At 41.8% G+C, this 27,762-nt stretch overlaps 1 pseudogene; it reads left to right on the top strand.

Moving 5' to 3' along the window:
• The window catches only part of LOC148021946 (pentatricopeptide repeat-containing protein At3g09040, mitochondrial-like), a 293,011-nt pseudogene that overhangs the window by 112,503 nt on the left and 152,746 nt on the right, over positions 1 to 27,762 (top strand).

The raw sequence follows: 27,762 nt of genomic DNA, 5'->3' as shown, positions 1-27,762 counted from the left end.
GATGGCAGCAGACCGTCTGGAGCAGCAACAAATATCAACATACGCTGAGAGAACATTGTCCCTGCCCCAGGAGGAGCTGGTGAATGATCCAGTAGCTGTACTGCCGGCCCGGGGACCGCCGAAGCTGGCGGTCATCATGGTGGGTGCAGAATATTTGACAGGCGCAGAGCCTGAAGCTGAATCTGCATGTATTGGTGCAGACCTCATCATCAAGAAGCCTAATACTTTGGACCATCAGAGCATTGAAAACGGCGGCCAGGACCGGCATGAGCAGCATGAGGAAATTCAGGCCTTGGTCGACGCCGGGATAGCGCCGGCAGAGACGACGTGCCACCACCTCAAGGCCTCGCCTTGCAGTAGCGGCGCAGGCAGCGCCAGGCGGCCCATAGCGAGGAAGAGGAGGTGCATGAGCAAGCAGGCATACTTGGAGCACTGGAACAAGGTCATCTCCCTCACAGAGGTGCTGCGATACCTCAACGACGACACGCCAATCTTTCCCAACTGCCGCGCCAGGAAGACCATCTTGATATAACGATCATGAAGAATCTCAGGATATTGATGATGCGTGGAGCCGGGAGTGCCCTCTTAAATTCATGCTGCCTGCAGGCACCGTCTCATCAATATCGCCATCATGATATGATCCATGCTCTGCGCATATCATTAACTCGTAATCATCGGGTGTTTTATGGATCCATAACCGAAGATCCTTCTGCTTCACCTGCGGATGACAATCAACGCAATATGCATGTGCGCCCCGCCCCGTTCGCCAGGGCTCGACCTTCATGTACAGCTGTGATCATTGTGCAACTTGTACAATGTAGACTGTCTGTCTATTCTTTTTTATTCATCTTGTAATAAGATCTACCAGAAGATAATTAAAACCGGACACATTTCTCCTCCATTTCTGCACATTATACATCGTGCGGCTTATTGCGCAAAACTATTGGAGTGGTTCAGGTACGTCAGATAGTCTATCCTCTGTCTTATATGCATAATAGCACTACGGTTGCACGCACGCGTGAGAGAGTTTTGATCGTACTCTTCGAAGACCGAGAGAGAGAGAGAGAGAGAGAGAGAGAGAGAGAGAAGCTGGTGGTAAGAGGGGTGAGATCGTAGCTGCGGCGGAGAATCAGTCGAGAGAGAAAGCAAAGAAGCAGTCAGGAGGCGAGAGACAGGGAAGCAAGGGCAGGGTGGTGACGGCAGAGGAAGGAGAAACAGAGGTTGCGGCTGGCGATGAGCCATCAGTGCAAGGGATATACACGATAACATAACATAACAGTGACACATGCATTAGAGAAGGGACGGTCCAATTTGGTGGATGGATGAGAGAGAGAGAGAGAAAAGCACAAGAGACAAGCGAGGGTAGAATGGATGTAAATGGGAGCACAATCATGGAGGATGGGTTTTCTCTAGGGATCTCGTGAGTATCTAAAGCAAATGATCGTTTCCAGCCAATATAAGTGTACCCCTGTGCATGTAAATGGTACGAGAGCACACGTGGTTTTGGGTTTTTGCGGAAAACACACGGCCTTTAGGGAGATATGAGACCACTTGAATCTCATGTTTATACACTCCATTCCATTCTCACATTTACATTTTCTTCTATTCCCATTGCACCCTCCCATTTACATCTACACATATCATAAACCTAATCTTGTAAATTTATTCAGATCGTGTCAAATATAATAACCCATTGGATGATCACACATGATACACTTACATTTTTTGAAGTGCACAACATCGAGAATTAGATATCCATGTCATGTGCTAACTGCATTCTAGAAAGCTAAGCAAATTACAAAAAGTTATACTAGAGATTGATCCAACTAGCTACATAGTTCTTCCTACTACCTATTTCTAACTTAAGTGGATTCCATGGTCATTGACTCCATGTTGTACCCCATTTAGAGATAATAGTTGTTGGACACCCTCGTGTCTGCTATATAGTCCCTCGTGCAGTGTGTTGAGTATTTGTGGCTTCATAGGCGCTACAGTTGTCTACTCCCTTGTATGAGCATGAAGGAGATCATTTTGGCTCCTCCTAACCCTTTTCCACCTCTAGTAGCTACAAGCTCCATTTTTCATAATAGTCCCAATTCTAGATACCTTCTTGGATACTCTCAAAGGAGGCCATTATTTGGATTTCCTATCCTCGAGCAAGGGAGCTCTTATCTTTCATCGATGATTCCACTCTATGGGGAAGCTGTTCCAACTTATCTCATATCTTTAAGTGCAAATTAGGTCCATTGTAGCCATTCTTTATGTGGACATTTGTAGCCCATGGCAAAAGCTACGGCCTTGCTACTAAGTGTTCAGATGTGAAACAAAAAGCTGTAAAATGCAATAAATAGGTTTGTAATAAATAGATATTGAATCCACAAGTTCAAATCATTTAGATGCACATAGGGACTAGGACCAACATGCACTTAAATACTAACTTTCTATAGATGGCTATCCTCAACATTGGCAAAGATTGCGAATACCTCCAACTTCAAGTGGCTTCAAATGCATCTACTATAATTCATAATTTCCCTTTCTATTAAGAACGGATATGACATCGGGTGCTTCTCTAACATATTAATACTTCTATCTATTATTGTAGTTGTTGAGTTACTAGGACAAATTAAGACCTTAGACATGTAAGCTCCATCAATCATGATATGTGTTCAAGTCTCCTAATTCACCATGTATGTTTTTTTGTAGATCATCCTTTTTTGGATTACTTCTCTAACTTTTTCTTTCACTAGGATTTATTAAAAAAAACCCAAAGCAACAATAACTTTGTAGTCATACATGTGACTATTATGGTGTTGTTGGATATTCTAAACCATATATACATCCAGTCATGCCGTATACAAATGTGATTGGATAGGGCATGATTGGATATATATACGACATAATTATCAGAGAAGTGATTGATACATGCACATGTTTCATCTATTGTGCACTTAACCTAGCCATGCCTGGCTTATAAATCAAAGGTTGACTTATGCATGTGCAATAGAGAGAGAGACACTATAATAGAAACGAGGCATAGACATGCATGTTAGACGCGCAAAGTCGGGCGCGTCTATCATTGCGTCTATATGTGCGTGTAAAAGAGCGTGTAAATAGACACGAATTTTGCGTCTATATATTCGCGTAAATAGACACCAATATAGACGCGCCACCAGACGCGCAATTATTTAACCACCTAAAATTGGACTTAATATAATAAAAAACCAAAGTTAATAATTATTTAACCACCTGAAATTGATTCTTGAGTATGCACGTGTGCGCATGATAAAAACCATAGAATTAAGAATACACATTGAATCATTGAATAAAAAAACCAGAGTTAATAATTATTTTTACATTGCTCTCTAATGAATGGCAGTTCCTCCAGTTGACAAGCCTGATATAAGTAATTAGCGGCAAGCGACAAAAACCTTTTTATACAATTAGTAGCAAGCATTGCAATATGTATCTCGCAATTTCTCTACTTGAAGATGATAAAAAATACTTCCTTTTTATTATGGAAAATTCAATTTAGCTTTAAACTTGACTATTGATTCTTGAGTATGCACGTGTGCGCATGATAAAAACCATAGAACTAAGAATACACATTGAATCATTAAGCAAATTAAGTATGTTACAGTGAATGATCCATCTCATCTTCAATGAGATCAGCCCTTGCTAAACTATCTACTTCTATGTCTATGTTACTAAGAGGTAACGAAACAAATAAGTCTATCCCACTATCAGATGTGTTGCTATATTGCTCAATAACTTCATCAATATCATCGACAATCATATTATTGTCTTCTTCTGTGTTTCCTTGAATATCCTCGCGAGGTTCATCTTACTATATCACGCATATCATCCATTATGGTGTCATCATGTGCATCATCATTAATTGTTGGATTGTCATCTGTTATCTCCATGTCGGTAATATTACCATATATTGGTTTTGAACGATTAGATATAGGGATGACATACCACCATTGGTTATTGTTTACCATTAGATGATACACAACCTGTATTTGAAAAAAAAAAGCAAAAAACTTAAATACTTATTATATTGTATATATGTATCACATGTATATATATTAAAAAATTAGCCTTTGCATATATACCTGCTCACATTGTTGAGGTAGTACTAATGTGTCATTCTTGTTTTGGTGAAATTTTGTAGAGTCAATGATTACAAAACCACTTGGATGATGTTTGATTGTGCAATACTCACCATTTGTTACCACTTCTTTAAACCACTTCACATCTAGTACATACATAAAGAATCATCTGAAGTCAAGCTTCAGAATATCTTGGATCAAACCACAATAACCTTCCATGGTACCATTGGCATCCTCGAAGTGAGCAAGGACACCACAATCTTGGGTATTTCTCTTTTCATCTATACGTTGAGTTCGAAGATGTTTACCCTCACACCAAAGTGCATTGAATAATGTGCACTAGTAGTAAAAGATAAAAGATCAATCTTCTGCATATTCCCACTCTTCTTGAGATATATTAATTTCCTCCTCTTTTTCCATTCTCTCCATTTTCTCATGTAACCAATCTATATCAATATGACGTGGGAGCGCATTTAGATGATCTGAAAATGAGACATTACCTCCATATCTAGTGCAAAATTCTTGTCTTTCGCTTTTTCTTCTTGCCCTTGCTTCATTATATAGTGTCACCCATTTGCTCATCACATCACTATTGAGCACACAAAAACTATTTGACTTACGAAGTTCTTCTTTTGTTAGCACTTTACTCATTTCTTTTCCTTGAGGTATTATAGAGGTCATCCTCAAGTCTTCATCATCTTTCCATAGTCGTGGTTGAGAGGGATCCACTTCAGCAAGATATTCAGAGATATAAACAAGGGATGATTGCACTAACCAACCCTCAGCCATGCTTCCCTCGGGCCGTGCTTTTTTCCTCACAAAATCTTTCAAGGTTTTCATGAAGCGCTCAAGAAAAAACATCCACCTTGCATGAACTGCCCCAAAAAGTGCGATCTCATCAATCAAATGTACACGTAAATGTAATTGAGTAGTTAAAATGGATCGAGGAAAAATTTCCTCCACCAAACAAACCACCTCAACAGATAATAATCGAGCATCTTGCAATGTGTCTGGATCAATTTCCTTCGAGCTCACGTATCTGTCAAGATGTATGATATGCTTGTTTATTTTTGTGTAGAAATTCAAAGATATATAATGAAAAAATACAATGTATACACACCTCACAAGCTCTCCCATCTTGTAAATGATATCACGTACATCTTTGGATACACAATGGGATATGCTAGTAGGAAGTACGAACTGAATGTAAACAATATTCATAGATAAAATGATTAGTTGAGGAAAAAGTCATCATACCCCAAAGTTTATACATAGTTACTTCACTAATTACTATATTCATGGTTAGAGATACCCTTACTTGAATCATTTTGTGCCAATCGTGGGACTTCAAACTAGATAGTTGCTCCACACCTCTTTCTTTTTCTTTATGAAGGCTGCCTTGAGACATCTCATACATCCTGTGGGTGTTCGAAAGCTACATATTTGTTCCTTCACTATTTTTTCCTCGTTCTTTGACAACATACAAGATGCATGGGGTAGCTCAATCTTTCCTCTGGGTCCAATACGTGGCCAGGCTCGTCTCATGCGACCAATGTTATGCAAATCCTCCTTTACATTGATTGAATCACGAGCCCCTATCAACTGATCCCATAATGTAGATACAACATTTTTGAATATGTGCATGGGGTCCAACAGGTGATTGATCTTGAGTTCAGTCTAGTACGGAAGACAAAAAAATATAGAGAACCTAACAAACAAACAATATATTATGTAAACAATTCATCATGCTAAATACTTTAAAGTCAATCGAGAGAAATGCACTTCTTACCGACTCATGCCGAGTGGAGGGTGGTTGTCGACATTAGTCCATCTCTCCTTCCAATCTCGAATGGTTAGAGATTGTGGAGTCATTCCATTAGTAGGGAGAACATATTTGGGATGGTCAATAAGAAGAAATCGATGATGATTGTCGTAGATAACCTTCTTTAAACGTGCCGGCCTAGAGGAAACTAGAGAGGCACTGCAAATAGGACATGCATGATATCCTGATGTGGTTAAACCTGAACAAACAAGTGAATTAATAAAATGTAATTGATTCAAGTCTTGAATTTCAAATATAGAGTTATATACATGTACCTAAACACTCTCTGTATCTTGGAAAGTCATGCATGGTCCACAACAACATGGCCTTCAATGTTAAATCTCTAGAGGATGCATATACGCTTGTATCTTGCACCTCAATACCTTCCCATAACATTTCTAACTCTTCAATCAAAGGCTCTAAGTAAATGTCCATGTTTTTTACCTTGTGCTTTCCAGGAATTAGAAGGGACAACATTACATGTCCCTTTTTAATTGCCATGGATGGAGGAATATTATAGTTCACCAATAGCACTGGCCATACACTGTATGATGTGCTTTTGATATAAAATGGATTGATTCCATCCATACCTAAACCAAATCTCAAATTTCTTGGTTCTTCTTTGAAAATGGGCCACAAATGATCTATATGTTGCCATGGCGGTGTGTCTACAGGGATCCTCCATTTTCCATCACTTGAACAATGACTAGCATACCATGACATGAGCTTTCCAATAGACTTACACTTGAACATAAGTTTTATACGTGGAACAATCGAAAAATGTCACAAAATCTTATGAGGCACATCCATTGACTTCATCTCCACTTCGTATCTTGATTTGCCACAAACAGAACACTCTCGTGTGAACTCATAAATCCCACGAAATAAGACACAATCATTGACACATACATGGATCTTAATATAATCGAGGCCTCCCAGAGATTTCAAGTAATGTCTTGCTTGCTCTCTCTTAGTTGGCAATTTGTTTCCTTTTGAAAGCATTTGTGATAATAACCTACATATATTTTTAAAAGTGAGTTAAAAAACCACCAACATATATTTCTATCTGATTTCAAAATAGAACAATTAATATTATGATTCATAAGCCAAACTGAATTGATACCTACTTCAATAACGCATCCAAACTGACATTACTCCATCCATAAATTGTTTGCAAGTTAAGTATCTCGAGGGACGCACAAAGAACAGAGTACATATAACCTTCGTACAACGGAGTAGATGACGCTACATATAGTCGATCATCTGGCTTCGTAGAGTGACCTTCTCCCTGAACCGGTTGCGAAAATAGATGGTGTACCATGTTGTCCAAAATCTCATCCTCTACAACTTGATGGGGTATTTCATGAGGGCTACTATCATGGTCGTGAGTCTCCACTCTTCTTGAGGACTGTGCCTCCTCGCGTTGACGTTTTGCAGCCTCTCGACACCCGGGAGGGAGCATTTGAGGATGTGGCACCGCATCCTGCTCAACCACAAAAGGGAGTTTCATGTACATTGATATATATTGAGTAACATAGACTAGCAATCTTAGTGTTAAAAAAAAACAATGAATACCGGTGATTTTTCTCGGTTCCATTCTCCATACAAACTGAGGTGTGACATTGCAATTCGACGTGCTTGAAAAATACACCCTCGACAACGATCACACATGCATTTAATTTTTCATCATAGTCATGCATCTCGATTATGAAGACGTAATGTTTCATCCTCATTTGAGGATGTGCTCGTTGACTCATCAGCATGCACCGCACTAGGTGATGACGACTACATGATTAAACCTAATTCATGACAATATCAAAATATTTGTCATTCATATGTTTACATAAAAATTTCAAGCTAGCGTATTAATTATTCTAAGATCTCAATTTTAAATACACAAAACTCATCATAAATACATTAAAACTTATGATAAGAATTCACTATCAAAACTTATCTTAAAAACAAGAAATTATGATAAAGCCTGAATGCATGTCTATATCCGCATTTAAGTACACGTCTAAATTAGCGTCTATGTTCACGTCTATACGTGCGTTTACATAAACCTTAGACGCGTATATACACGCCAAAATAGACGCACACGTCAACATTGAAACCATACTTAAATCATTTCTTTTCAAACTGCACCTTTCCTTTCCTGCGTTTTTTGCGGTTTTGAAGCTCGAGTTTAGCCGACATGCAGTCTCTTCATGCCTCACCTCCTCATGACTCACCTCTTCTTTCATTTCAAGCACACAAGAAAGGAAAAAGGAAAGTCAAGGAGAGGAAGAAAGAGAGAACAAGAGAGACAAGAACAAGAGGAAAAAGAAGCAACAAGCAAGCAAGCAAGCATCAAGGGAGGGTAACTGCCACAAGGTGGTGAGATAAAGGAATTTGTACTGCCACAATCAATCAAGGTTTTAAAACCTTTATCTTGGTAGTACGACGGTGTCTGAATCACCGAGAGCTGGCGATTCGGCCCTGTAACATGTCCCATAGTATCATCCAGGACACGTCTTAGCAGTCCATAGGAAAGGATGTCTAGAAAGCTCCGCCCGGTACTCCCATGGAATGTTACGGGTTTTGCGATCTAGTTCTTCCCGCGTCTGCCACGTAGCAGAAGTATCCTGGCCGTTCCCACTTAGGATCGACCGGAATTAGGGTTTTCCTAATGGGTCATTAGCTAACAGCAACTAGCGTCAGACCCGAGCGAACTACTTTACGCAGAAACGCCAGGTCCGAAAAGGATTCACGCTGCACTTGGTTCAAGGAGAATGGGAAACGAGAGGGATACAAAGCTCAACCTCTCTACCATAAGGCATAGTCCCATTCCGTTCCCCTAAAATAGCGTAAATCGAGTAAGACGTAACTCTAGGTCATCGTTCTCGTTATTCTTTTTGATGATGATGATCATTCTACTGTTCTTCGAGATTTTTGGAGAAAAGTTCCCGGCTAACCGGGACCACCCAACCGTAGCACGGACCCATGGCCCATCCTCCACACTTTCCTCGTTTTGTTTTAGTTATGTAATTATCTAACACATTAATTTGACATATAACAATCAGCTTCTTTAATTAATCTTGTTAAGCACTGGTTCCTTCACGTAATCTTATCACGTGACATAGAAAAACAACATCAAGCAAGTTCTTTTAACATTTTATCATTTTATCTTTGAAATATAAGGAGTTTCGCCCGTAGGCTTGTCCATAATCTGCCCGAAGGCTAACCAGTAATCTCCAGGGATCACTATTCCAAGCTTTCGCCCATCAATTAGTATGCGGGCCTCGAGATCCAATCGCGAGTCACGTTAGCCTCTTGTGCAGGACCCGGAAGGTGAGGGATTTATGGCCAGAGCCCCCCCTGGCACCCAAGCGTCCTCCTGCTCCAAGTAGAACTCAACGGAGAGACCTCTCGCGCGGGTTCGGTCCACTTTCCCGACGCGGTCAACAACCCCCTTGGTTAGGGTCAGGCAGGCAGTCGGGGGTAACTGAAGCTGCCTCTCCCTTCAGGCTTTTAACCTGAAGTATAGGTACTTGTTTAATTTGTAATTCATAATTCAAACAGAGCCCTAAAATCTCTAGCAAGCACAAACATTTCCATTAATCAACCCAGTTGTATGGCAAATTGCTAAGGAAGTGTTCTTTCCTTTTTGAGTGTATCAGCAGTCGTTCTCAAGATTTCTTGTAACTTGGCAAGATCCCTTATATTTGGGTGTAGGGTATACCCAACTTGGTTAACCCTAAGGTACCTTAGATATGCTAGTTTCTATTTTACAACTTTTCTTATTTAGAAGGATATCCAAAAATTACGTCTTTTTGCAAGATAACTTGCATAAGGATCTGCCGTCCTTGAAGAGGGTTTTTCCCTTTTCTCCTTGTGAATCAATCACAAAATGATTTCATACATGTTGCGCAAGTCTGGCGATGGAATAATCTGTTTAGATTCCTTAAGCTGACGTATGTCAGGCCTAGGGTTTCTTCATTTAAGAACCTTAGGGACAAACCCTAGTTTCTTATCTTTATGAATTTATTGTCCCTACGGTAAGGAAAGTAGTTAAGTGTTTAGGGTATGAATGTTTCTATGTTTAGATTGGTTCAATTATCTTTTGGAAGGTAATCCTACTCGTCTTGTCACGGTTTTTCTATTCTTGTGACAATTAACCTTCCTACTCAATACAGTTTAATTTGGCATATAGCATAATGCCAAGATGATATAAAGACGACAATACTCCTTGGGACAAAAGGCCTAGCTGAGAATTTAGTATATACACACTTTATTAGTTCCAAGTCCTCAAATGGTAGGGGAAAAGCGTTAATAGAGTGTCATCCAGTAATTTCCCATTACATTTTCTTTCCAAATGAGTTCGTATATCTAATTTTTATACTTGTTAATTCCTAACATTTAACTTCCGTTTTCTTTAAAGATGAACTCATGCCAAATAACAACAGTTGCCTTGCTAAGATGTGCAACTAGCAAAGATAACTCCCTAGTAATTTGAGCATCGAAGAAACCTTCCATGAATTTAGCCATTTTACCATGATTCGTTGCGAAACGAATAAGACTAATGGTGCAAGATATAATTTGAATATATTACTATAGTAAATGGTTAATCTTGCCTATAATTTTATAATGCTTGATGCAATTTGAAGAAAGCTAATTTGTATACATTGTCATTCATAAGCTAACTCCTTCGTTAAAAATAACTTGAACAAATATATCTTTCCTTAACAATTTTTCTTTGTGTGACTGACTTAAAACCGAATTAACATCAAGAAGAAAAACCTGGCTTTGAGGTGAGATATCCACATGGATACCGGGAGATGACCCTCCCGCAGCTACACCTTGGACTTTCTTCGACGGCATCGTAGTTCGAACGTGAGATAGCCTTTTCCTTTTTCTTCTTGGAATTCCACCATCTTCTCCTTCCTTTTCTTTTTCCTTTTCCCCACTCTTCCTCCGTCACTCCCTCTTTTCACTCCCTCTACTTCCCTCCCTATCTTTTATCTCACGGCTATATTCTTCCTTACGAGGTACATACGAGGCCGTGATGATGACTTGAATAGTTTAAAGAAAAATCCGGAGGGAAAAAGGGCAAGGGCTTAGGGGGAAATTTAGAATCCCGGGAGGGGGGGGAATAAGGGCTTAAGGGGGAATTTAGAATCCTGGGAGGGGGGGGGGGGGAATAAGGGGCTTAGGGGGGAATTTTAAAACCCCGGGAGGGGGGGGAATAAGGGGCTTAGGGGGGAATTTTAAAACCCCGGGAGGGGGGGGAGAACAAGGCTTACGGGGGTTTAAAAACCCCGGGGGGGTAGTCTTAAGGCCACAGGAGGGTGCCTTTCATGGCAAAAAAAAGGAATTTGAATAGGCCCACATGAAGGGGGGCTTATCAAGGTCTTTGGAAGCTTCCCCAAGAAGCTTCCAAGGCTTCTGGGGATTCTTCTGGAGCCACGTGGAGGAAATGGCTCCCCTTGTGTAGCGTGCCGACGGCGAGGGCCCTTGGCGGCGTGCAACAGACGACGATGGACTGACGCGGCGCTCAGGACTTCTTCTTCAGCAGTGGCACAGGGCGGCGACCAGACTCCTCCTTCACGACGGTCATATGTCTTCAGGCGGTGGCGCAGCTGCTTCACGGCAACACCAACAACGGCGACTTGAGTCTCTCTCTTTCTCACGATGCCCCACACAGAGCCTCACTCTCACCCTCTTATGATGGGCTCCCTTCCACGGCCCCCAGCCTCCCATCGTTGAAATAGTGGAGGGAGGGGAATCTTCACTCTTGTGTGTCGACTCCCCCTCCCTCCAAGGCTCCACCAAGGAGCTTACTACCTCCTTCTATTCCCCTCCCCCTCCAGCTCGTCAGTCAGCTGGAGGGATAAGGGGGGGAAAATAAAATAAATTTCTATTAATCCAATTTTTTTTTCTACGTGGAATATTACATTCTGTCCCCCTTGGAGGAATCGAGATGTCCTCATCTCGAGATAAGCTGGGGATATTGATGGTTGAGAGTGTCTTCATCTACCCAAGTGGCATCCTCTTCGGGATAATCTTTCCCCTGGACAAGGCATTCTTTCAAGGTTCTAGATCTTAACTGTCTTTCCCTAACATCTAAGATCCTTTCTGGCCTTAGTTCAAGGACTCCTTGACTAGGTATTACAATTTGTTGGTCATTAAGTACATGATTAGGATTGGGTACATATTTTTTTAATAGGCTGATATGGAATACATTGTGAACCTTTAGGTTCTCAGGGAGTTGCAATCTATAAGCATTGGGTCCTAGGCATTTGAGGATTTTATACGGCCCACAATACCTTGGACTTAGCTTCTTGCATTCTCCTAGGGATAGAGAACTCTTTTTAGGGCGTACCCGAATGAAGATCATGTCTCCTTCTTCGAAGACTCTTTCTTGACGTTTCAAATCTGCATATGCCTTTTGTCTATCCTTGGCTGCTTGTATGTCTTGTCTTATTGACCTTATTTGATCATCCATGTCCTCCAACATTTGTCTTGAAGCTTCAACTCTTAGGGTTGGATCAGAAAAGTTTAGGGGACTTTGACAATCATGACCATACAATGCTTGGAAAGGGGTCATTTGAATGCTCTACTGGTAAGAAGCATTGTAGGCAAATTCAACTAATGGCAAGTATTGAATCCACCTCTTCGGCTCTCGACAGCAGTATGCCCTAAGCATATCCTCAATGATTTGATTCACTCACTCTGTTTGTCCATCCGTTTGGGGATGGTAGGCGGTGCTAAAACAGAGTTGAGTCCCAATAGCTTCAAAGATAGCTTTCCAGAAGTGTGATGTGAAGAGAGAATCTCGATCACTAATGATTCTTTTAGGTAACCCATGTAGCTTGAATATTTCCTTGATAAACAATCTTGCAATGTCAGAGGCTTTATAGTTTGTCTTTACTGGAATCAGGTGTGCAACCTTGGTAAGCATGTCAACCACAACCATAATGGAATTGTATCCTCCTTGGACTTGGGGTAAGCCCACAACAAAATCCATACTCATGAATTCCCATTTCATTTGGGGAATGTCAAGCGGTTGCAGTTTCCCTGGCATCATGACATGTTCAGCCTTAATACGTTGGCAAGACAAACATTCAGTGACATACTTGAGAATGTCACCTTTGAGCCTCTCCCAGTGGTAGCTTTTCCTAACTGCATTAAGAGTTTTTGCATAGCCAGGATGTCCTGCGAAAGGAGAATCATGAGCTTCCCATAATATCTTCTGCTTAAGTGAGTGGCTTATTGGTATACACAGCCTTGTTCTGTAATAGACAAGTCCATTATCAATGGAAAATTCCTGATACTTAGCTTGTAACTTCTGATTCTGCTCCTTGGTAGATATTTCTTTTATCATTGTTTGGTAGGCCAAATCATGGCATGCTTCCTCTCTAGCTAGTTCAAGTATAGGGTTGTTTGGCATAGATACCTTTGTAGCCAGAGATCTGGCCGTTGATGGATTCTGCAAGATTAGGGAATTTAGGAATGCCTTGCGACTGAGTGCATCGGCAACTACATTCTCTTTCCCTGGTCGGTACTTGATTTCAAAATCATATTCCTCCAATACTTCAATCCACCGACGTTGCCTCATGTTGAGCTCATTCTGGGTAAAAATCCATTTGAGACTCTTATGATCGGTTACTAGAGTAAACTTGTTACCCAACAGGTAGTGTCTTCAAAGCTTTAGAGCATGGATGACAGCTAGTAATTCCAGATCATGCGTGGCATAATTCTTTTCATGACTCTTCAATTTCCTTGAAGAGTATGCTACTGGATGACCTTCCTGCATAAGTACACACCCCAAGGCAAGAATGCTGGCATCAGTTACTACCTCGAACTCCTTATTGAGGTCAGGAAGTTTTAGAATAGGTGCTGATACCAACTTTTGCTTCAATTTGTCGAAGCTATTTTGTTCGGGAGTTGACCATGTAATAGAAGTCTGCTTCTTTAGTAAGTCTGTAAGAGGTGCTGCAATCAAAGCATAGGTTTTATAAAGACCCTATACCATCCTGTCAAGCCAAGAAAGCTACGTATTTCTTTGACGGATACTGGTATTGGCCATTCAAGCACATCCCTGACTTTGGCTGGGTCTACTGATATTCCCTCTGATGATACTATGAATCCCAGATATTCAATCTGACACTTGAAGAATGCACACTTCTTCATTTTTGCATACAGCTTATGGGACCTCATTGTCTCAAGGACAATCCGAAGTTGAGGTTCATGATCTTCTTCCTGTTTAGAATAGACTAAAGTGTCATCGAAGAAGACAAGCACGAAATCATCAAGATATGGTCTAAAAATATCCTGCATTAATCTATTGAAGGTGGCAGGTGCATTTGTAAGCCCGAATGACATAACCAAGAACTCAAACTGCCCATATCTTGTATTGAAGGCCGTTTTTGAAATATCTTCTTCCTTGATCCTTATTTGATAGTAACCTGACCTGAGATCAATCTTGGAGAAGATCTTTGCACCTTGAAGGCGATCCAGAAGCTCATCTATTCTAGGAATAGGATACTTGTTCTTGACTGTTGATTGATTCAACCCTCGGTAATCAATACATAGTCGAAGTGTCCCATCTTTCTTTTTCTGGAATAGTACTGGAGCTCCCCACGGTGAGTTGCTAGGCCGGATGTGACCCTGATCCAACAGTTGCTTGAGTTGTTCCTTCAACTCAATAGCTTCCGGTATGGACATTCTATAAGGTCTCTTTGAAATTAGTGCAGTTCCAGGCACTAGCCTAATTTCATGATCAACTTCTCTTGGAGGCGGAAGTTCAATCAATTCCTCAGGGAATACATCAGCGTATTCCTTTAGCCAAGAAGGTCCTTCATGAGACTCTTGCTTTTGATCTAACTTGTTGAGTTTGATCAGGTAAACGGGTAATCCTTTTCTGGCTCCTTTTATGATCCGCGATACTTTGGCTAATTGGATTCTTGGCACTCCTGCCTCACCTTGAGTTGTGACAAACTCCCTTTTAGAGTTTCGAAAGGAAACTTGACCCTTTCCACAGTGGATGTGGGCGTCATTAGGCTTAAGCCAATCCATCCCGAGTAAACACTTATGGATACCTAAATTCATGACTCTGAATTTGACTGAGGTTTTCTTTCCTCCCAGAAAGAATTCTTCCTTAGCAGTTTGCCTGGTACAAGCTACCTCACGACCATTTGCCAATTCCACAAGCAGGGTAGGTGCTTCTACTGTGGCTATTCCTAATCTTTTTGCACATGCTGGTGAGATAAAGGAATGTGTACTGCCACAATCAATCAAGGTTTTGAAACCTTTATCTTGATAATCCGACGGTGTTTGAATCACCGAGAACTGGCGATTCGGCCCTTACTTGTGTAAAGCGGCATGGACTGTCGCTCTTTCAAATTCTGCTTCCATAGTCGGATCTTCCTCTTCTTCTGCTTCGCATCTTTGCCTATTGGTAATGCAGGCAGTTCTTCCTCTTCCACGGGTGGCGGCTCCTTGATCGCGGCCTGCACCTTGAAAAGGTGTTTGACGATGTCCCCCGCTGAGCTTGGGACATTGCCTCTTGAAGTGACCGGGTTCGTTGCAGTGGAAACATCGGAGGTTTCGGCCATTACTTTGAGTAGGAACAAAGTTGTTGACGTTATTTGTCCTTGCTTTCTTCCTTTGTCCCTAATTGTGACCTTGAACTCTCTTCACTTGAGGTCTGAATACTCCTCTATTCGGGTCACTATAGGACCAAGTTTTGTTACCCCTTGGTCTAGCTTGCACCTCTTGAATTATAGGCGCCGCTCGAATGAGTGCATCCTGAAGATCTGATGGATGCATAGATTCGAGACGGGTATTTACGGGTGGATTTAAGCCCGCACAAAATTTGGACACCTGCTGCGTCATGTCCATCTGTGGCGCATACTTTAAGAGTGAGACAAATTTAGAGTAGTATGCGTCAAGGGTGAGTCCTAGCTGTTTTAGCTCGTAGAACTCATTTATTTTCTGTGTACGATATGCATGTGGCAAATATCTCCCCTGCACGGCTTTCTTTAACTTCTCCCAGGTAACGGACCCCTCTGAAGTCCCTTGATCCCTGCACCATTGTTTCCACCATAGTCTAGCTTCGCCGGTGAGTTTTAACTTGGCGAGCATGGCCTGATTGGTAGGTGCAGTACCAGCTGCTTCAAAGTAATCCTCCATAGATTCAATCCAAATTTCAGCATCAAACTGGACGAATCTGCCTCTCCTGTCAAACTCGGGTGGCTTTATCTGCTTGAGGAGGAACTTCTTCTCCTGGGTCACAGCAGTACTTGATGTAGGGGGCGAATTTGAAACCTGTACCTGGGGTTGTGCCTGGATAAAAGTTTCCTTAACGTTATTATATGATAATTGACGTTAGCTTATCTTTAGTTCAGCTATCTCGTAAATCATGAAGCTACTTAACTTTTTAACAACTCTGATGCACAGCCAGATATTGATGAAATAAGTCCTTATTTATATTTACATGGGCGTAGCCTTATACCACGTCTCGTGTGATGATAATCCAATCATTACATTCAGTTTGGGGAGAACAACGTTGTATTGCATTTGTCTACAGGAACTGTGTAATAGTAGGGTTTTGGGTCATGGATCTTTAGGAATCGATAATTCATTGGAAGTTCGGGATACCCTTTTCGTTGGAATCCATACTTCTCATGGCGGCCCAACACTTTAATCATGTCGGCTGGGATTACACGGGTTACTTCCTCATATACATATGAGTTCATTTCAACCCTCCGACCTTGAATATGTAAAGTCGAATTTACGTGAGCTTTCACAAAAATGAACAACTTCACGACTTTCAAGTCTTCCAACCACTTGATCCTCTTTAGGTTGGTCTATAGATAAGCGAACCGGTGGGCAGCTATGTAGTAGATTCCTGAAGACCCCGTCCATCTTTGTTCTATGTATAAAGGTGATGGATTATAAATCTGCTCCAGGATGTTCATCATCCCAATTCTTTGTCTATAATGCGGAGAATGCATTGCAGTCATAAACATGACCCGGAACACCAAAAACTTGTTCCACGCTTCATAGTTCTGCAAGACAGCATTGAAGATGAGGAAATGTTTGGACAGCAACAATTTCTTTACTTCATTTTATTGATATCTCATAAAAACAATTCCTTTGTTGGTCGGCTCTGATACCAACTGTAACATGTCCCATAGTATCATCCAGGACACGTCTTAGCAGTCCATCGGAAAGGATGTCTAGAAAACTCCGCCCGGCACTCCCATGGAATGTTACAGGTTTTGCGATCTAGTTCTTCCCGCGTTTGCCACGTAGCGGAAGTATCCTGGCCGTTCCCACTTAGGATCGCCGGAATTAGGGTTTTCCTAATGGGTCATTAGCTAACAGCAACTAGCGTCAGACCCGAGCGAACTACTTTACGCAGAAACGCCAGGTCCGAAGCGGATTCACGCTGCACTTGGTTCAAGGAGAATGGGAAACGAGAGGGATACAAAGCTCAACCTCTCTACCATAAGGCATAGTCCCATTCCGTTTCCCTAAAATAGCGTAAATCGGGTAAGACGTAACTCTAGGTCATCGTTCTCGTTATTCTTTTTGATGATGATGATCATTCTACTGTTCTTCGAGATTTTTGGAGAAAAGTTCCCGGCTAACCGGGACCACCCAATCGTAGGACGGACCCATGGCCCATCCTCCGCACTTTCCTCGTTTTGTTTTAGTTATGTAATTATCTAACACATTAATTTGACATATAACAATCAGCTTCTTTAATTAATCTTGTTAAGCACTGGTTCCTTCACGTAATCTTATCACGTGACATAGAAAAACAACATCAAGCAAGTTCTTTTAACATTTCATCATTTTATCTTTGAAATATAAGGAGTTCCGCCCGTAGGCTTGTCCATAATCTGCCCGAAGGCTAACCAGTAATCTCCAGGGATCACTATTCCAAGCTTCCGCCCATCAATTAGTATGCGGGCCTCGAGATCCAATCACGAGTCACGTTAGCCTCTTGTGCAGGACCCGGAAGGTGAGGGATTTATGGCCAGAGCCCCCCTGGCACCCAAGCGTCCTCCTGCTCCAAGTAGAACTCAACGGAGAGACCTCTCGCGCGGGTTCGGTCCACTTTCCCGACGCGGTCAACAACCCCCTTGGTTAGGGTCAGGCAGGCAGTCGGGGGTAACTGAAGCTGCCTCTCCCTTCAGGCTTTTAACCTGAAGTATAGGTACTTGTTTAATTTGTAATTCATAATTCAAACAGAGCCCTAAAATCTCTAGCAAGCACAAACATTTCCATTAATCAACCCAGTTGTATGGCAAACTGCTAAGGAAGTGTTCTTTCCTTTTTTAGTGTATCAGGAGTCGTTCTCAAGATGTCTTGTAACTTGGCAAGATCCCTTATATTCGGGTGTAGGGTATACCCAACTTGGTTAACCCTAAGGTACCTTAGATATGCTAGTTTCTATTTTACAACTTTTCTTATTTAGAAGGATATCCAAAAATTACGTCTTTTTGCAAGATAACTTGCGTAAGGATCTACCGTCCTTGAAGAGGGTTTTTCCCTTTTCTCCTTGTGAATCAATCACAAAATGATTTCATACATGTTGCGCAAGTCTGGCGATGGAATAATCTGTTTAGATTCCTTAAGCTGACGTATGTCAGGCCTAGGGTTTCTTCATTTAAGAACCTTAGGGACAAACCCTAGTTTCTTATCTTTATGAATTTATTGTCCCTACGGTAAGGAAAGTAGTCAAGTGTTTAGGGTATGAATGTTTCTATGTTTAGATTGGTTCGGTTATCTTTTGGAAGGTAATCCTACTCGTCTTGTCACAGTTTTTCTATTCTTGTGACAATTAACCTTCCTAATCAATACAGTTTAATTTGGCATATAGCATAATGCCAAGATGATACAAAGACGACAATACTCCTTGGGACAAAAGGCCTAGCTGAGAATTTAGTGTATACACACTTTATTAGTTCCAAGTCCTCAAATGGTAGGGGAAAAGCGTTAATAGAGTGTCATCCAGTAATTTCCCATTACATTTTCTTTCCAAATGAGTTCGTATATCTAATTTTTATACTTGTTAATTCCTAACATTTAACTTCTGTTTTCTTTAAAGATGAACTCATGCCAAATAACAACAGTTGCCTTGCTAACATGTGCAACTAGCAAAGATAACTCCCTAGTAATTTGAGCATCCAAGAAACCTTCCATGAATTTAGCCCTTTTACCATGATTCGTTGCGAAAGGAATAAGACTAATGGTGCAAGAAATAATTTAAATATATTACTATAGTAAATGGTTAATCTTGCCTATAATTTTATAATGCTTGATGCAATTTGAAGAAAGCTAATTTGTATACATTGTCATTCATAAGCTAACTCCTTCGTTAAAAATAACTTGAACAAATATATATTTCCTTAACAATTTTTCTTTGTGTGACTGACTTAAAACCGAATTAACATCAAGAAGAAAAACCTGGCTTTGAGGTGAGATATCCACATGGATACCGAGAGATGACCCTCCCGCAGCTACACCTTGGACTTTCTTCGGTGGCATCGTACTTCAAACGTGAGATAGCCTTTTCCTTTTTCTTCTTGGAATTCCACGGTCTTCTCCTTCCTTTTCTTTTTCCTTTTTCCCACTCTTCCTCCGTCACTCCCTCTTTTCACTCCCTCTACTTCCCTCCCTATCTTTTATCTCACGGCTATATTCTTCCTTACGGGGTACATACAAGGCCGTGATGATAACTTGAATAGTTTAAAGAAAAATACGGAGGGAAAAAGGGCAAGGGCTTAGGGGGAAATTTAGAATCCCAGGAGGGGGGGGAATAAGGTCTTAGGGGGGAATTTAGAATCCTGGGAGGGGGGGGAATAAGGGGCTTAGGGGGGAATTTTAAAACCCCGGGAGGGGGGGGAATAAGGGGCTTAGGGGGGAATTTTAAAACCCCGGGAGGGGGGGGGAGAACAAGGCTTACGGGGGTTTAAAAACCCGGGGGGGTAGTCTTAAGGCCACAGGAGGGTGCCTTTCATGGCAAAAAAAAGGACTTTGAATAGGCCCACATGAAGGGGGGCTTATCAAGGTCTTTGGAAGCTTCCCCAAGAAGCTTCCAAGGCTTTTGGGGATTCTTCTGGAGCCACGTGGAGGGAGTGGCTCCCCTTGTGTAGCGTGCCGACAGCGAGGGCCCTTGGCGGCGTGCAACGGACGACGATGGACTGACGCGGCGCTCAGGACTCCTTCTTCAGCAGTGGCATAGGGCGGCGACCAGACTCCTCCTTCACGACGGTCATATGTCTTCAGGCGGTGGCGCAGCTGCTTCACGGCAACACCAGCAACGGCGACTTGAGTCTCTCTCTTCCTCACGATGCCCCACACAGAGCCTCACTCTCACCCTCTTATGATGGGCTCCCTTCCACGGTCCCCAGCCTCCCATCATTGAAATAGTGGAGGGAGGGGAATCTTCACTCTTGCGTGTCGACACACATGTCCCCCCGTCCCTCCAAGGCTCCACCAAGGAGCTTACTACCTCCTTCTATTCCCCTCCCCCTCCAGCTCGTCAGTCGGCTGGAGGGATAAGGGGGGGGAATAATTTTTTTTTCTATTAATCTGATTTTTTTTTTCTACGCGGAATATTACAGGCCCTTTCTTGTGAAGAGCGGCATGGACTGTCGCCCTTTCAAACTCTACCTTCATGGTCGGATCTTCTTCTTCTTCGAACATTTGCCTATTGGCAACGCAAGCGGTTTTTCCTCTGCCTCAGGTAGCGGCTCCTTGACCACGGCCAGTTTCTTGGAAAGGTGCTTGGTGATGTCCTCCTCCAAGCTTGGGACATTGCCTCTTGAAATGACCGGGCTTGTTGCAGTGGAAACAACGGAGGTTTCGGCCATTGCTTTGAGTAGGGACAAAGTTGTTGACATTATTAGTCCTTGCTTTCTTTCTTTATCCCTGATTCTGACCTTGAACTCTCTTCATCTGAGGCCTGAATGCTCCTCTATTTGGGTCATTATAAGACCAAGTTTTGTTACCTCTTGGTCTAGCCTGCACCTCCTAAATTATAGAGGCAGCTTGAATGAGTGTATCCTATAGATTTGATGGGCACATTGATTCGAGATGGGTACTCACTAGTGGGTTTAAACCAGCACAAAATTTTGACACCTGTTGTGTCATGTCCATCTATGGTGCATACTTTAGAAGTGAGACGAATTTAGAGTAGTATGCGTCAAGAGTGAGCCCTAGCTGTTTTAGCTAGTAGAACTCATTCATTTTCTGCGTGCGATACGTAGGTGGTAAGTATCTTCCCTGCACCACTTTCTTCAGCTTCTCCCAAGTAACGAATCCTTCTGCGATCCCTTGATCTCTGCACCATTGCTTCCACCAAAGCCTGGCTTCGCTGGTGAGCTTCAGCTTGGGGAGCATAGCTTGATTGGCGGGTGCAGTATTGGCTGCTTCAAAGTAATCCTCCATGGATTCAATCCAAATTTCAGCATCTGCTTGGACGAACCTGCCTCTCCCGTCAAATTCGGGCGGCTTAATTTGCTTGAGAAGAAACTTCTTCTCCTGGATTACAACAGTACTTGATGTAGGAGGTGAACTAGGATTCTGTACCTCGTGTTGTGCCTGGACAAAGATTTCTTAACGTTATTACTCGTTAAACGTTGTGATTTATATTTTATCTCCATTTTCGCTATCAACCAAGCAATCTAACCACTTAACTTTTTATCAATTCTCATGCACAATCAAACATTGATAAAAAGAAGTCTTATTTATATTTATATGGGCATAGCCTTTTTGGAATACAACATGTCTTGGGATGATAAGCCAACTGTTTACATTTAGTTTGGGGAGACTAATATTGTATTACATTTATCTACATGAACTGTATAATAGTATGGTTTCGGGTCATGGATCTTCAGGAATCGGTAAATCATTGGAAGTTCAGGGTATCCTTTCCTTTGGAACCCATTCTTCTCATGGCGCCCCAACACTTTGATCCTGTTGGCGGGGATTACACGAGTCACTACTTCATAGACATATGAGTTTAGTTCAACCCTCCGACCTCGAATATGTAAAGTTGAGTTTACGTGAGCTTTCACAAAAGTGAATAGCTTCACGACTGTAAGTCTTCCAACCACTTGATCCTCTTTAGGTTGGTTTATAGGTATGCAAATCGGTGGTAAGCTATGTAGTAGATTCCTGAGGCACCCATCCATCTTCGTTCCATATACAAAGGCGATGGATTATAAATACGCTCTAGGATGTTCATCATCCCAACCCTTTGTTGATAATCTGGGGAATGCATCGCAGTTATAAACATGACTCGGAACACAAAGAACTTGTTCCATGATTCGGAATTCTGCAAGACCGCATTGAAAGTAAGGAAATGTTTAGAACAACAACATTTGCTTTACTTCATCTTATTAAGATGTCATAAAAACAAATCCTTCATTGGTTTGCTCTGATACTAACTATAATGTGTCCACCTGTTATCTTCAAGACACGTCTTAGCAGTCCATTGGAAAGGATGTCTAGAAAGCTCCCCCCGGCACTCCCATGGAATGTTATGGGGCTTGCGATCTAGGACTTTCCGCGTCTGCCACGTAGTGGAAGTATTTCAGCCATTCCCACTTAGGAGCGACCTGAATTAGGGTTGTCCCTATTGGTCATTTCCTAACGGCAACTAGCGTCGAACTCGAGCGAACTATTTTACGCAGAAACGCCAGGTCCGAAGTGGATTCACGTTGCACTTGGTTCAAGGAGAATGGAAAATGAGAGGGATGTGAAGCTCAACCTCTCTACCATAAGGCATAGTCCCATTCCGCTCCCCTAAAACAACATAAATCACGATCATTTATAACATAGACTCTAGGTCAACGCTCTTGCTGTTCGTGTCCTTTGAACGACCTTCATGCTGTCCATCTTGATTGAGGAAAGTTCCCAGCCAACCGGGACCACCCATCCGTAGGATGGACCCATGGCCCATCCTCTACACTTTCCTCGGTTTATTTTAGTTATTTAATTATCTAACACATTTAGTTGGACATGTATCAATCAGCTTCCTTAATTAACCCGTTAAGCACTAGTTCCTTTACGTAATAATAGCACTTGACATAGAAAAACAATGTCAAACAAGTTGCTTTTCAACAAGTTATTATATTTATCTTTGAAATACATAAAGTCCAGCCCGTAGGCTTATCCACAATCCGCCCAAAGGCTATCCAGCAATCCACAAGGATCACTAGTCCAAGATTCCGCCCGCAGACTAGTATGTGGGCCTGGAGATCCAATCCTGAGTCACATTAGCCTCTTGTGCAGGGGTCACAAGGCGAGGGATTTACGATCAGAGCCCCCACTGGCACCCAAGCGTCCTCCTGCTCCAAGTAGCGCTTAATGGAGAGACCTCTCACGGTGGGTTCGGTCCACCTTCTCGGCATAGTTAACAACCCCCTTGGTTAGGGTTAGGCAGGTAGTCAGGGGTAACTGAAGCTGCCTCTCCCTTCAGGCCTTCAACCTAAAGCATTAGATATGAATTTAGCCTTTAATTCCTTGAGCAAACAAAGCAAAACAATGCTCTTAAAGTTGTTACAAGCACAAACAATTCCATTGGTCATTATTTTTGGCCAACTCTAAGGAGCGAATCCTTCTTTCCGAATGCATCCAGCACTCGATTCGGGATCAATTGCGACTTGGCAAGATCCCCTATATCCTGGGTTAGGGCGTACCCTATTAACTCGATTGGACCAATACTTTAAGTTCATATGTTATTCCAATTTATTAGTTGGTCTTTTACTTCCAAGCAATTATCTTTACCCAAGAAAGATACTATATTAGGACGATTATTCATCATCTTGCAAGATAACTTGCGTAAGAATCTACCAACCTCATTCCGAGGAATTGGCCATTCCCTAGTGATCCAATCACAAGATCATGAGACTCTGTAACTTGTTGCACAAGTGTCGCATCAAACTATGGGACTATTCTATCCATCAACGGTGTCTTCTAATCACGGTGTCATGATTAGATATAACAATCCATTCTTGATTGCATTAGGCCGACATTGTCGGTCCTAGGGTTCTGAGTTTCATCTTTTTTAGCAAGAGATTCTTAGGAAAAAACCCTAGATCTTTTCTTGCAAGTATGTCCTACTATCCCTACATTCCGTGAATGTGGGCAAGTATTTAGGGTATAGGAGTTTCAGTTTTGGCAATACGTGCGACTAGGTAAATGTCTTCACCGTGCTAACCCTAGTCAGTTCTTTGGGATACGTTGCGTTGAATTAACCCTTTTCTAAATGAGTACTCCGCAGTTTTAGGTGTTTAGGTTTATGCCAATTTAACCTGTCTATTCTTGAAGATAATTACGGTATCATTTCCATAACCACATGACTCATTGTCTACGAGTAAGTTGATTTTCAAACCCTGACTTTTCGGTTTAAGATCAAGCATAGGTTAGGTTACATCCTATAACATGCAAACAAGATTGATGCTAAAACATGCAGCCTTTTACTACTTTCATTTCCGAATGGATTTGTCGTATGCAGAACTTACACACCCTTCCATTAAATTAAGTTTTTAGACCACTTGCCTAGTTAAATCTTCTTCATGAAGTCCTAGCAATTTCCTACGATTGTTAATAACTTTCTTTAAGAATCATTTAAAAAAAAAAGATATTCAATAATGCAATATGCAGTTTATTCCTTTCATGCTTAATCAGAGTGTACTTTCATAATTCTGTTTTGTAAATATGGACATTAATATAAGTTCAATTCATGGCAATGCACAAAAACTACTTGCTAGAAATGCATATCAATCTTCTGGTCACTTTATTTTGTTTGTTTTATTGAGAATACTAATGACCGAACTCTTCCGTCACATGAGCTAATTCTTTTAACCAAAGTATTTAAGACGAGAAATTCATCCTATCTCCAAAAATCATCCACGCACGATTGAATTATAACAACGTAAATTAAAATTAGGAAGAAAAACCTGGACTTGTGGTAAGATGTCCACGTGGATGTTAGGAGACGATCCTCCTGCGGCTGTGCCTTGTGCTTTCTTAGGAGCCATTGCAAATGCAGCCTTTATTTCTTGGATGCAGATTTATGACCTTTGCTGTCTCCTTTGCACGCGTAGCTCCCCTTTGTGACAGCTTGCACCGTCTTTCGGAAATGGTTTTTGTAGAAGCTTTCCTCCTATGAATTTGAGTGGGGAATGCCCACGGAAAGGGTCTTTAAATCCCGGCCTAAAGTGGGCAAAAGGGCTTGATTTCAACGGGGTAACTGGGCTTTTAAACCCCACTTGTGAGGGCAATAAGAAGGCTCACGAAAAGGCCTTTAGATCCCAGGGAGGGGGTTTAAAGTCCTTCGAGGGTAATGCTTATTAAAGCCACAGAAATGGGATTTTTCATTTGATCCCAGGGGTAGTTTTTAGGATGCCCTAGTGTCAAAAAAGGGGGGAAAAGGAAGGGGTGTATAACCTTGAAGAGGGGGTTTTAGGTGGGGGGAAAAAAAGCTTAAAAGAGGCACATGAACCAGGGCTAGGAGGGAGCCTGAAAGAAGAATGTGTGTGTGTGGGGGGGGGGGGGGGGGTGTTATATGAAAGGGCCTTGAGTAGGCCACATGAAGGGGGGCTATTTAAGAGCTATAGAAGCTTCCTAAGAAGCTTTTGATGCTTTTTGATAGAGTCGTGGAATCCCCACGTTGTCGTATTGCTGCGCATTCGAGGTGTGAAAACCACCCAAAAGTTGTGTGTGGGATTTGATACTTTGTACATATTTAGTTGTTGTGTTTATACTTTTGTTCTACGTGGAAGAGGGTTTGGAGTAAGAGGAATTAATCAATAATGCTCTGGTTGACATGTATGTCAAATGTGGAAGTTTAAATGAAGCGCATAAAGTCTTCAAGGGCTTGCTGGAAAGAAATTAAGTATCATGGAATGCTTTAATGACAGGATATATTCAAAATGGGTTCAGTCTCACTGCCTTGGATCTCTTTAGGGACATGCAACAGGAGGGTGTGGTTCCAACTAGAGCTACTTTTCTATGCACCTTGAAAGCTTGTGGTAGCATAGGAGCCTTGCACTCAGGCCAATCTTTACATTGTGAGATATCAAAAATGAGATTTGAAAGAGAATTGATTGTGGGAAATTCTCTGATAAATATGTATAGCAAATGTGGTTCCCTTGCAGAGGCTCACAGGGTGTTTGATAAGCAACCGCTTCGAGATACAGTTTCATGAAAGGCTTTGGTTGCATCACATGTTGAACACGAGCTTAGTGAGGAAGTCTTGATTTGCTTCAAGCGGATACAGCTGGAAGGTGTGTTTGTGGATACCAGCACATTCATTCTCTGCTTAAAAGCTTGTGGCACAGAAGGAGATTTAGAAACAGGGCATAGCATACATTCTGAGATAACTAGGAGAGGACTTGAGAAAGAGCTATACATGGGGAGTAAAATGGTGGACATGTATGGGAAATGCTACTCTCTTGCAGAAGCAGTCCAAGTGTTTGATGGGCTGCCAGTTCAGAACATAGTCTCATGGACTGCACTGATTGCAGGATATGTGCAGGAAGGGCATGGTGAGGCAGCACTGAAGTGTTTTGAGCAGATGCAACTTGAGGGCCTTTGTCCAAATTCAGTTACCTTTATTTGTGTGTTGAAGGCCTGTGGCTCCATACGAGCTGCAGATAAGGGCAAATAAATACATGATGAGATTGTTAGAGAAAGGTTGCTGGACAAAGACATTGTTGTTGGGACTGCATTGGTAGATATGTACAGCAAATGTGGCTTGCTTGCAAACGCACAAGAAGTGTTTGACAAGCTTCCCTTTCATGATGTGGTCTCATGGAGTGCTTTAATAGCAGGATATACTCAGAATGGTCTTGCTGAGGAAGCAGTGAAGTGCTTTGAACGAATGCAAAATGAGGGATTGTCTCCAAATGCATTCACTTACACATACATATTGAAAGCCTGTGGCAGCATAGGAGCTGCTGATAAGGGCAAAGAGATATACAAGGAGATTGTTCAAAGAGGGCCGCTTTTCTGTTTTAAATTAAAAAAAAGCTACGCGCTGTATAGCCAATTTGGGGGGCGTAGGGAATTTCGGAATCGGGGGGCTAATGTTAGTTTCTTTTTTCTCTCCGTGATCGAAAAGGGAAAAAAGCAGAGGGGAGGAAAGAGGATTGTGAACAAAAAAAAACGACAGGGAGAAAAACGAATCTGGAGGAAACCATGAAAGCAAGCAGATTACACAAATGTATGGGTTTTACGATGAGTGCCTGAGAAACCAGAGATTGGGAACAATCGATCTGGGAAAACGGTTCTGAAAAAGCAGGACGTGAGACGAATAAGGAGGACGATGCTAGATCTCGGAGGAGGAGGACTGAACATAGGGAGAAGGCCATAACAAAGAGTTGTACAACCGAATGTTGGATATATTCCGGATGCTACTTCACCTCCACCAGTTTAAGAGTTTGTGGTCTTTGAAGTAAAAAAAAAACAACCTGTCCTGAGGAGAAGAAGAGCTGTCTTGAGGAGAAAAAGAGCCATCCTGGGAAGAAGAAAAACAGTCATTCTGGGGAAAATTAGGACAGTCATCTATCAGAGCATAACAGCAGTAATTACAACTGGTACTTGAGCTTGGAAAATAGTATGTTCTCCCATACGGTGCTAATAGATATGGATTGAAAAACTTTTGAATTGGAAAACCCTTATCCAGAAGTTGTAAAGCTTTCTTCTAATCCAGATGATGTCCAAAAATTGTAAAGCTTTCTTCTAATGCAGATGATGGCATGTCAATGCTTCATGAAGAGCCGTGTATAGATGCTCATCCCACAATAGTTTTGTCTTGAA

The sequence above is a fragment of the Lygodium microphyllum genome, chromosome 17 (assembly GCF_053477565.2).
Source record: "Lygodium microphyllum isolate KBCC chromosome 17, Lygodium_microphyllum_v1.1.10, whole genome shotgun sequence".
Taxonomy (NCBI): Eukaryota; Viridiplantae; Streptophyta; class Polypodiopsida; order Schizaeales; family Lygodiaceae; genus Lygodium; species Lygodium microphyllum.
Note: the sequence above shows the minus strand (reverse complement) of the source record. Positions and strands in the feature narration are given on the sequence as shown.